Here is an 8,848-nt window from a genome sequence, read left to right on the forward strand (position 1 = left end):
GTTGGATTTGTGGAATCACGGACATAGTGTCCTGACCCTCCGCAATTGTAGCAAATCAACTGTTTGTGGCCTCTTCCAGCTCCTCCTCTGCCTCGGCCTCGTCTGCGCCCCTAAAATCATGTTCACGTCATTCCTGCATTTTGGTAAAGGGGTCAGGTTTCGGCCTGAACTCTGTAGGTGGGAGTTCTATTCATCATCAACTCATAGCTTCCGCAAGTGCGCTCATCATGTCCCACCGACCTACAAAAGTTAGAGAACAACTGTTGCAAATTTTGGATATACTTATGTAACAAGTGACGATTTCCCGTGGCATGTTTTCCTGCTATTTTAAAGAAAGAGAACCTCAAAGTAGGTGCTGCGCTAGGTCCTGCTTGAGCTTCCGAAGTTAAAGACATTGGTCCTCCTCCTGCGAGGTAATTTGTAAAAACCAAGTAGTGGTCTTTGTGATGACCTTGACCCTTGCATTTCACGCATCACACTTCTTCGTGCACTTCTGGTGGAACCGTCCTATCCTTTTTCAGACTTTTCATCTCAAGGCACAAATTCTTTAGCTCCACGTGGATCTGCTGAACTCCTAGGTTAGGATCTTGCATCGGGGTCTGATGCCGCCTCATGGAAATCTCCAAAGCCTCTACCTGAGTTGTTATCTTCTGCTGCAACAACGCACTCCTTAAATGTGGTACTAGCAAAGCTACAAACCACTTGCGATGTTGTCCGTCTGTCAGATTTATATTGGCTTTGCGAATCGTACATTTTAGCCTCTAATCTAGCTCCCAAGGAGTCTCACATAGAGGCATCGTAATCTCCTTAAATCCAATGATCGACTGTGCTTCAGACTTAGGCCTACTAAATTCTTTATTTAGCGTTGTTTGGATATCTGTGACTCCTGCATTTGGATTATCATTGGAGTAATTAATATACCAGGTCAATGCGCGATCCTGCAGGGTGTTAACCATTGTCGCTTTCTTTACATGGTCATCTTTAACACATTCTGCTTCCCATATAGCCCTTACAGCAAACTAGAATTGGTCCGGATCCTCATTTCCCAAACCTTTGAACACAGGCAACTTCACTGTGCTTGCCATATTGAATTGCGGTGGAGGCGGTATTCGCAGAATTCTTTGTCTTATCAGCTGAATAACACTTTGCAGTGAGACCTTTGTGAGCCCTTACTTATCCCCTCATGGAGGTGAAATCAAGGGGCTATTTTCTAGACCCTTATTTCCTTCTCTCTTGTAAACTTTTCCTCTTCGCCTAGCCCTGAACATCAAGGTAATTGCATAACCTGCTTTTCGTACAATAGAATTTTAATCCAATTATTCAAGTATTTTACGTACTTACCTCATGGTCCTTTGAGAAAGCATCACTCGGACTTGTTGTAACTAACTCAGGTGTCAACCACGAACTCAATAATGAATCCTCCTATAATCTAATCGAGCCAATGATCAACAACATGTGCAATCTTATCCTTCGATGCTTCCAACCTTTGCACTAGCTCTGGGGTCCACACAATAAGACCATCAAGTTTCCACCTTCCTTGGCTATTTGCTAGCTTCGAGATCCACTCGTATAGCTCAGTAGGTAAGGACGCAAAAAATATTTCATGGATATCTATATATAGGTAGCTATCTAGCCACTCTTCTTTTGATAGTCGCGGGTTTTTGTTCTCGTGCACTGCGAACTCGTGAATTATTTTGTCCGACTAGCCTTCAATTTCCTTTTTAGTTGGATTCCAATGATATGACATCACACATCTCTTATGCAGATTATGGTCCCAGCAAGGAACGATTTTTTGGCTTATGGGGGCCTGACCCAATTTTAGAGTTATTTAGCCAAACAAATCCCTACACTACTCGCCCATTCGGCATCAAGTTGTAGAGCACAGACTGAAGTCTCACCCGAAGCAGTATGGGGGGATGCTGGAACCAAGTTTCCACACCCTTGAGATGGATGTGATGTCGATTTAGTCGAACTAGACTTGTCTTCATGTAGGTTGCTTCGCGCACTGTTATAACCTTCAGCACATTTGCGATCTGTTACAACAGGTCTTCGCGTAGCCCTAACCAAGGGCTGAGATTCTTTCGCACTGCTATAGCAACGAACTGTGTTATTTCCAAAACTACGCCAAGTGTCTTACTCATCTTATTAGTAGCTCTTGATTATCTTTGCGTAAATAGATATTCTAACTTGTGTTCACTTAACAAATACAATTATACACATTGGAATATCATATAAGCATTAAAAGTGAAATTCATACCCAATGTAACAAATGCATAAATAGGAAATATAGACACATAATTTATATAAAATTCTCTTTATTAATACTTCCAGGTAATTACAGACTTGTCTCGGCCTACACACTCAGCTGCAGGGGTCCATGCACTTAGCTATGGACTACTAGGCCTCTGCGCACTTAGCTACAGATCCTCTTCATATGCTACGACCCAAAACTAGACTTTACACTTTAGAGATATCTCACATACATCATTATTTCTTAGACATTCTATGATGCCTTGACTACTTAGAGCTTCTCTCTATTTATACAATCCCATGGTTCACAAACCATGAGTAGATCTTCTACAACCGACATTATATTAACAAAATAAGGACAGACAAACCTTTGAATCTTTAACAAACTAAGCACTCCACGCCCACAACATGTGGAGTCTTTACATTGGAATTACAAAATTGACCAAAATCTGGGCTCTAAGCCGCAAAACTTCTCTTGGGGGATCCTGTGCTCGACACGGAGGAATTAGTCAATGGTGTGGAGTACTCAGGGTTACTCAATCTGCTGTGGGTACCCCATTATCACTGCACCCCCATTAACACAATCTGTGTATGCTAGCTGCTCACATTGGTGCAAGATGGGTGTCTATGGCTAGGAGGGCCTATACCCATCACTGATATGCTTATTCACAGAATCACACACCTGACTTATAAGGGCATGAACCCGTCCAAGGAGTTTGGCGGAAAGACAGGGGAAAAGGACCTCACAGAATGAATGAAGAGAGATTACAACCTCGTGAAGAAGTCATGAGGATATTCAACACTATATTTAATAGACCTAGTAGTTCAGTTGGCCACCCAGATCTTAGCAGGGAAAGTAATAAGAAAATGTCGCATAGATGAAGTTTCGACGCTTGTAGTTTCCCTTTCTACGCAGCGTGCGAAAGGTATCCAGAATAATTGGTCACAATGCCTCTGTTAGGAGCTAATGGCGAACTGTTGCAAAGCCCAGGATCAGACCAAGCTATTCCACTATGCTTGGTTGTTGCTATCAATTGTACTTGTTGCATGGGAATTACCGAGGACAAAAAATTCCCTCCGCTTGAGGAAGTATTGTCGGAAGTAGCACAATTCACTTCCTTATGGTCCACAAATTATCCCGCACAGATTGTAGAGACAAAGATATTCTGGGTTCTCATGGAAATGTGTTACTTCATGGCCATTATTCATCATCCGAGGTTGTCCCCAACCTTGTTCATGTAGCTATCAGTCTACATGACATTCAAGGCTGACTTCCACATGGTATACATTCAGGAGCAGAAGGATCTAGAGAAGAAGTGGCATGATTTTCCATATTTGGTGACTAAAACAGATGTACCAGAGGTTGTATCAAAATGGGCCGCAGCGGCACACACCATTAGACTTAGAGGCTTGTTGTAGGGAAAAGTATCTGACTCGGATGACCCTATCCCACTCTAAGGGTGATAGTACCTTAGCAACAACTGTAAGGAAAACTACTGAAGGTTTACTTCTTTATGAAAGCAAAAGAGAGTGGAGAAATGCACTAACCGTTGCCTTGCGCTTAATGTCGAATCCAAACTCTTCTCTTTGGCCACTTGCTCCTGGCTCCTTGCTCTTTTACTGGCCCAGCTACAATGAGATCCTGCAAAATGACAAAGAAGGAAACTACAAGAGGCATGCAATCATAACTGGTTCAAGGATTACTGTAAACCAAACATGCAATTATCACAATATATTATTGAAACAAGAGCACATAGAAGAACCTCAATAACTTTTATTAATGAAGAAGTAAAGGTTCTGAGAGTATTGCAACCATTGAAGGCTCCAATCTAGCAACACCTCCCAGCAGAAAGAATTTCTCCTCTTCACCTCTCTCAAACAATCACCCAATAGCTCTATAGTGAAACCAACAGCATATCATTACTTTGCACAAAATTCCAGCCTCCTGAGCTCATAGGAGAGAGCTCAATATATAGATGAATTGAGAAAGGATGAGTCAGCTTGCAACTGATGTGTAGCTGCCTTGTGTCCTCTCTCTCTTCAGTTAATCTTTAGTTGATCTTCAGTTCTTGAGTCCACTTGGAGAACCTTGCTTCCACTTGAAGAAACAGAGCCTCTGACTCATCACAAGGCGAAATACCTGATCCAAGTGTCATTTTTGGAAGATTCCAGAGCAATGACTCAATGTGCCACTTGTCCCATCTCGCTCAGCGCAGGTGGCCTTTGTTCCACTTGCTTTGCAAAGCAGGTACACCATGGAGCAACTGAGTTTCAGCGCAGAAACCTAGTGGAGCACCTGCTTTGATTTCAGGATTGCTTGTTTTTGAGTGTTTTCAGGTGGAGAACTGATCTGAGAGTTGTTGGTTTGCTGACCTTGTTCCTCTAAGGGTAGGAACATCATGTTTAGGGAACTTTGGATCCCTTGGATTATTGACAATTCATGCTTGTTGCTGTAAGGCACAAAATTGTCTATAACAGATGCCCCCTAAAGTATGAGGTCGTTTATCGAGTGAAATGCTTTATTGAGAGGATCCGAAGTTCATTCAATCTGCTGAGAAGTGTCCTGTAATAAGATACAATACAATACATTATTTTTCATACATTTTCATGATCTAGCTGAGGCGGGCATTCCCATGCTCAGCTTTATAAATACATTTTGGTACATAGAATAGACGATCGTCTGATTGTAGACTGATAATTCTCTGCTGAAATTATCATCCTTTGAGAAGGATGATCATCTGCTGTAATGATGTACATATCAAATGTCTTTATGTCCTGAATATATATCGCAGCCCAGATGGATGAAACTAGATCCGGGGTCTTCAATCTCTTCTGATCTTCACTCGATGTACAAGTCGATCCATGTGAGAATTTTTTGAAGTCGAACATGGAAAGACATCGCTTGATTACCGGTCAATGATGTAAATCGTTAACAAGCGCGAGAGGAATCACCGATAAGGATGATGACCCTCAAGGTATGGCAGTACACTTCACATGGTGGGAATAAAGGACTTGGCGTCGACCACCATGCAAAATCTTCTGGTCGAAGGTCATTGATGTATACCTGTCGCCGGAAGTGAGAAACTTGCCATTGAGGCATGCAAGCTTCAAAGTACTGAAGGGGGTGTTCCTAGATCAACTCCTTGGATAATGAGATGATGTCGACAAGGAGCGATCCGTCAAAGGAGGGCCTTAATGAATCCCACATCAGTGACACGGAATGGAGCTAGTGATTGTGATGAGGTGAAAACAAACTGTGATGTATGATTCAGGGTGGCGGTCATGAAATGGATGAAGGAAAATGTATGGCAGTGGATGGGACACGGTTGACTCTTTGCAGAACCACATCTCTTGAACATATAACGACACTGATGTGATGGATTGGTAGCATTACCCCAATTGTGGATGGTGTGGCGAGGACCATGGTTATGAGACCGGTGAATGAAACAACCCAACCCGATGTGATACGGAGGACAAAGTGTCATGTTCAAGAGCGACTTGCTACCATTAATGCTGTGAGGTTCTCCCAATTTTTCCCCAGTCATTGCTGACCAGTACCTCTTTATTTTTGTCAAGCTTGAGGAGGATAACATATGCTTGTTCTATAACCTGCCCTTCGGGCAAGCCCATCGCTATGTTTTAACGAGCCTAGCGATAGGGAAACTCGTTCTCGTCTAAAGACAAGTTTGTCGCTATTTAATCATTTTAACGAGTCTAACAACAAGGAAAACTCGGTCCTTTTCATTTTTAGAGAGTCTGAAAAGGTACGGAAAGTTAACTCCAAAATTCCTTTTTCATCATCTAATCCCTTAAGTCCGAAAAAGTATAAAACAATACAAAAGGGATGAATTTTCGATTTCTTTAATGAGCCGAACAAAACAAGCGCTCGATCTTTATGTGCAATAATCCCTCGGGTCCAAAAAGATTAAAATCTAGAGGAGGGATAGCTCTTCCGGTCCTTTTAACGAGCTGGAAGGCCAAAACTCGGCAAACTTTTCATATTTTACGAGTCAGTGAAAAGAGCTCAAAGAAGACTCGTCTTTTGAGGAACGAGTGATAAACGGGGATAGCAACAGATTCCAGGTACAGGTTGGAATTTTCCAATCACGGCAGTGTCACAAGGATGGCTAAGTGAAATCACTCTTCGCAGCTATTCCTCAAAATGGGTAAACAAACATATGGAGATGAAAAATTGGCCAAATGAACGGATGGAGGTGATGGTATATAAACACGACCAAGGGCTTTTAATATGGCTGTCATTTCTCAAGGTTATTTACCGGTTCATTTTTTCTGGGTGAGCTTGAACTGTTAGGGAAAGATTGCTCACAATTTATGTTTATTTTTTAACGAGCATGAACTTTATACAAAAACTGCTCGATTTCTTGCGTTTATTTTTTAACGAGCATGAACATTGCTAAAACTGCTCGATTTATACCAGTCTTAATACAAGGAATGCCTTAGGTGAGGTAATCTTATTTAAGGAGCGATACCTCACTAATTACTCCAATTTGGCAGGTTTTAACTTTTGCCTTTCATCCTTTCTTTATGCAAGCTGGAAACGGCTAATCCTACGAGTTTAACGGGTTAGACCTACGGGTTTAAAGGGAGGACCTAAAAATTTAAAAAATAAATAGTCGTCCCGTGCTTGCACTCCAAAAGGTTTGCATGCCCCCAGGTATAAAGTATAATTTCGAGATTCTGTCCTCTTACTTATTATCCGAAAAATGGTTTTGTTTACTGCCGCAAACTAAACTCTCTTTTCGGCGATGTCTATCATTAGGTTGCTAAGGATGGTGACTACTTGTTTCAGCAATTTCATCTCTTTCTTTGGAGACTGCCCCTACTCTCTTTCGAAACATATTGTTTTAATGGGTGAGGCTTGACATTCAAAGATGGTGGCTACTTGCTGCCACAAATGGATCTCCTCCTTAGGAGAGCCTACTTTTTAGACAAAGGGAGCGATTCTTCCGCTTCACATAAATTTGACAAAAGAATTTTATTCTAGAACAACCCTCTCTTCCTTTTTCGGACGGGGTACGGACTAGTCCATTCTTCTGCGGAAATTAAATTTATACCCAAGGTTTTCTCTGCCCAAGGCAGGCCAGGGTGCATGCCCCCTGGGTCCCAGTTCTTTCTTTCCGAATTACTCGCATTCATCGGGAAGTAGAACCGGGGGTGGTGGCATTCCTTGAGTGAATAAACCGTTAAGGGATGGTATTTGACTATTTGCGATGCGTGATCCTGGAAATGAAAGTTGGTCTACGAGTTTGACCATTCTTCCTTCGCGCGGAAAACACATGACTCTAAAGAGCGAGGACACTATTGCCTCCATGCAATATATATAGTCTCGTCCAAGGAGTAAGTTATAAACCAAGGGTCCCTGGACGACCATGATGTTCATATGAACTGTCTTCCCTTTCAATGTAACTGGAACATTGGGGAGAATCCCTAACGGGTGACTGGTTCCTTTATCAAAACCTGATAGATTTCTCATCTCAGGTAAAAGCGCCGGGCAACCCAGTGCTTTCCAAGCAATAGAGGAAAGGATACTCACAGATGCCCCTTCATCAATGATAGTTCCAGCCATCACCATTCTGTAGATTTGGACTATGATTCTGAATGGGATACTGGCTGGTAACCGGGGTCTGCCTAATTGATTCCAATCAAAGGATACAACTAGGTTGCTTGGTGGTGGGACCGAATATACGGCTGGATACGACTCTGACGATGTTCCTTCCTGCGATAAAGGAATGGGCTCATTGCCCTGATGCTCATCAGAGTCTGTGTTGATGAAAAGAACATGGACGGTGTCATCCTTATCCTCTTCAGTGAGGGTGTCATTTGAAGATGGGTCTTCAATGACGGAGTCATTGGAGGATGAAACCTCTGAAGGAAGAACCGGGTCAACTGCCATTTCGACCTTTAGACTTTCGTTTGGTCTGGATTCAGTAGGTTCATTCTCAATGACCGACACTTCAGCCGACCACTTGAGCGGGTCAGCTAGATTTTCAACTATCGAGGGATTAGGCGCGAGTTTTCGGTATCCAGGAGGAAGTCGTAACGGTGAAACCGGACGATCTTCCAAAACTCTCTTTGCCTCATTTAAGAATGGACATCGGTGGATGGCATGATCACCTTCACACAACATACATGGTGATCTTGGTCTCCCTCTTCGTCCTTCACTCTCGCTAGTTGACGGACTGCAATCAACATGACTACCAGAGGTTGATGCTACCGGATTGTGCAACCTTGGGGACCAGTCCCTTAGTATCCGGGGAATACAAGGAAAATCACGATGGAAGTGGGCCCCTTTGCAAATGACACATGGCGATTTAGGCCTGGTCGGTGCGGTGTGTGGGTTTTTGTCAGCTGTCTTTTGCTTGCCCCCAGTCGCCTTCGCCATAGGCCCCTTTTGTTTCTTTTCTCTTTTCTTCTTTTCCTTCTTCTCCATGGGAGGCTGACTTTTGCCGGCTCTACCCTATGAAGATGAAGGATCAGAGGAAGTATTGTAAGAAGTGGAAGGCTGGTGGGTAGTTCTAGACTGGTCTGACTGTTGAATCGACTGCTCAGGATTAGTGGCGATCTGGACTACATTAGT

This window comes from Pinus tabuliformis, chromosome 1_1 (assembly GCF_031772625.1).
Source record: "Pinus tabuliformis cultivar Carrire ecotype Pingquan chromosome 1_1, CPIR1, whole genome shotgun sequence".
Lineage (NCBI taxonomy): Eukaryota > Viridiplantae > Streptophyta > Pinopsida > Pinales > Pinaceae > Pinus > Pinus tabuliformis.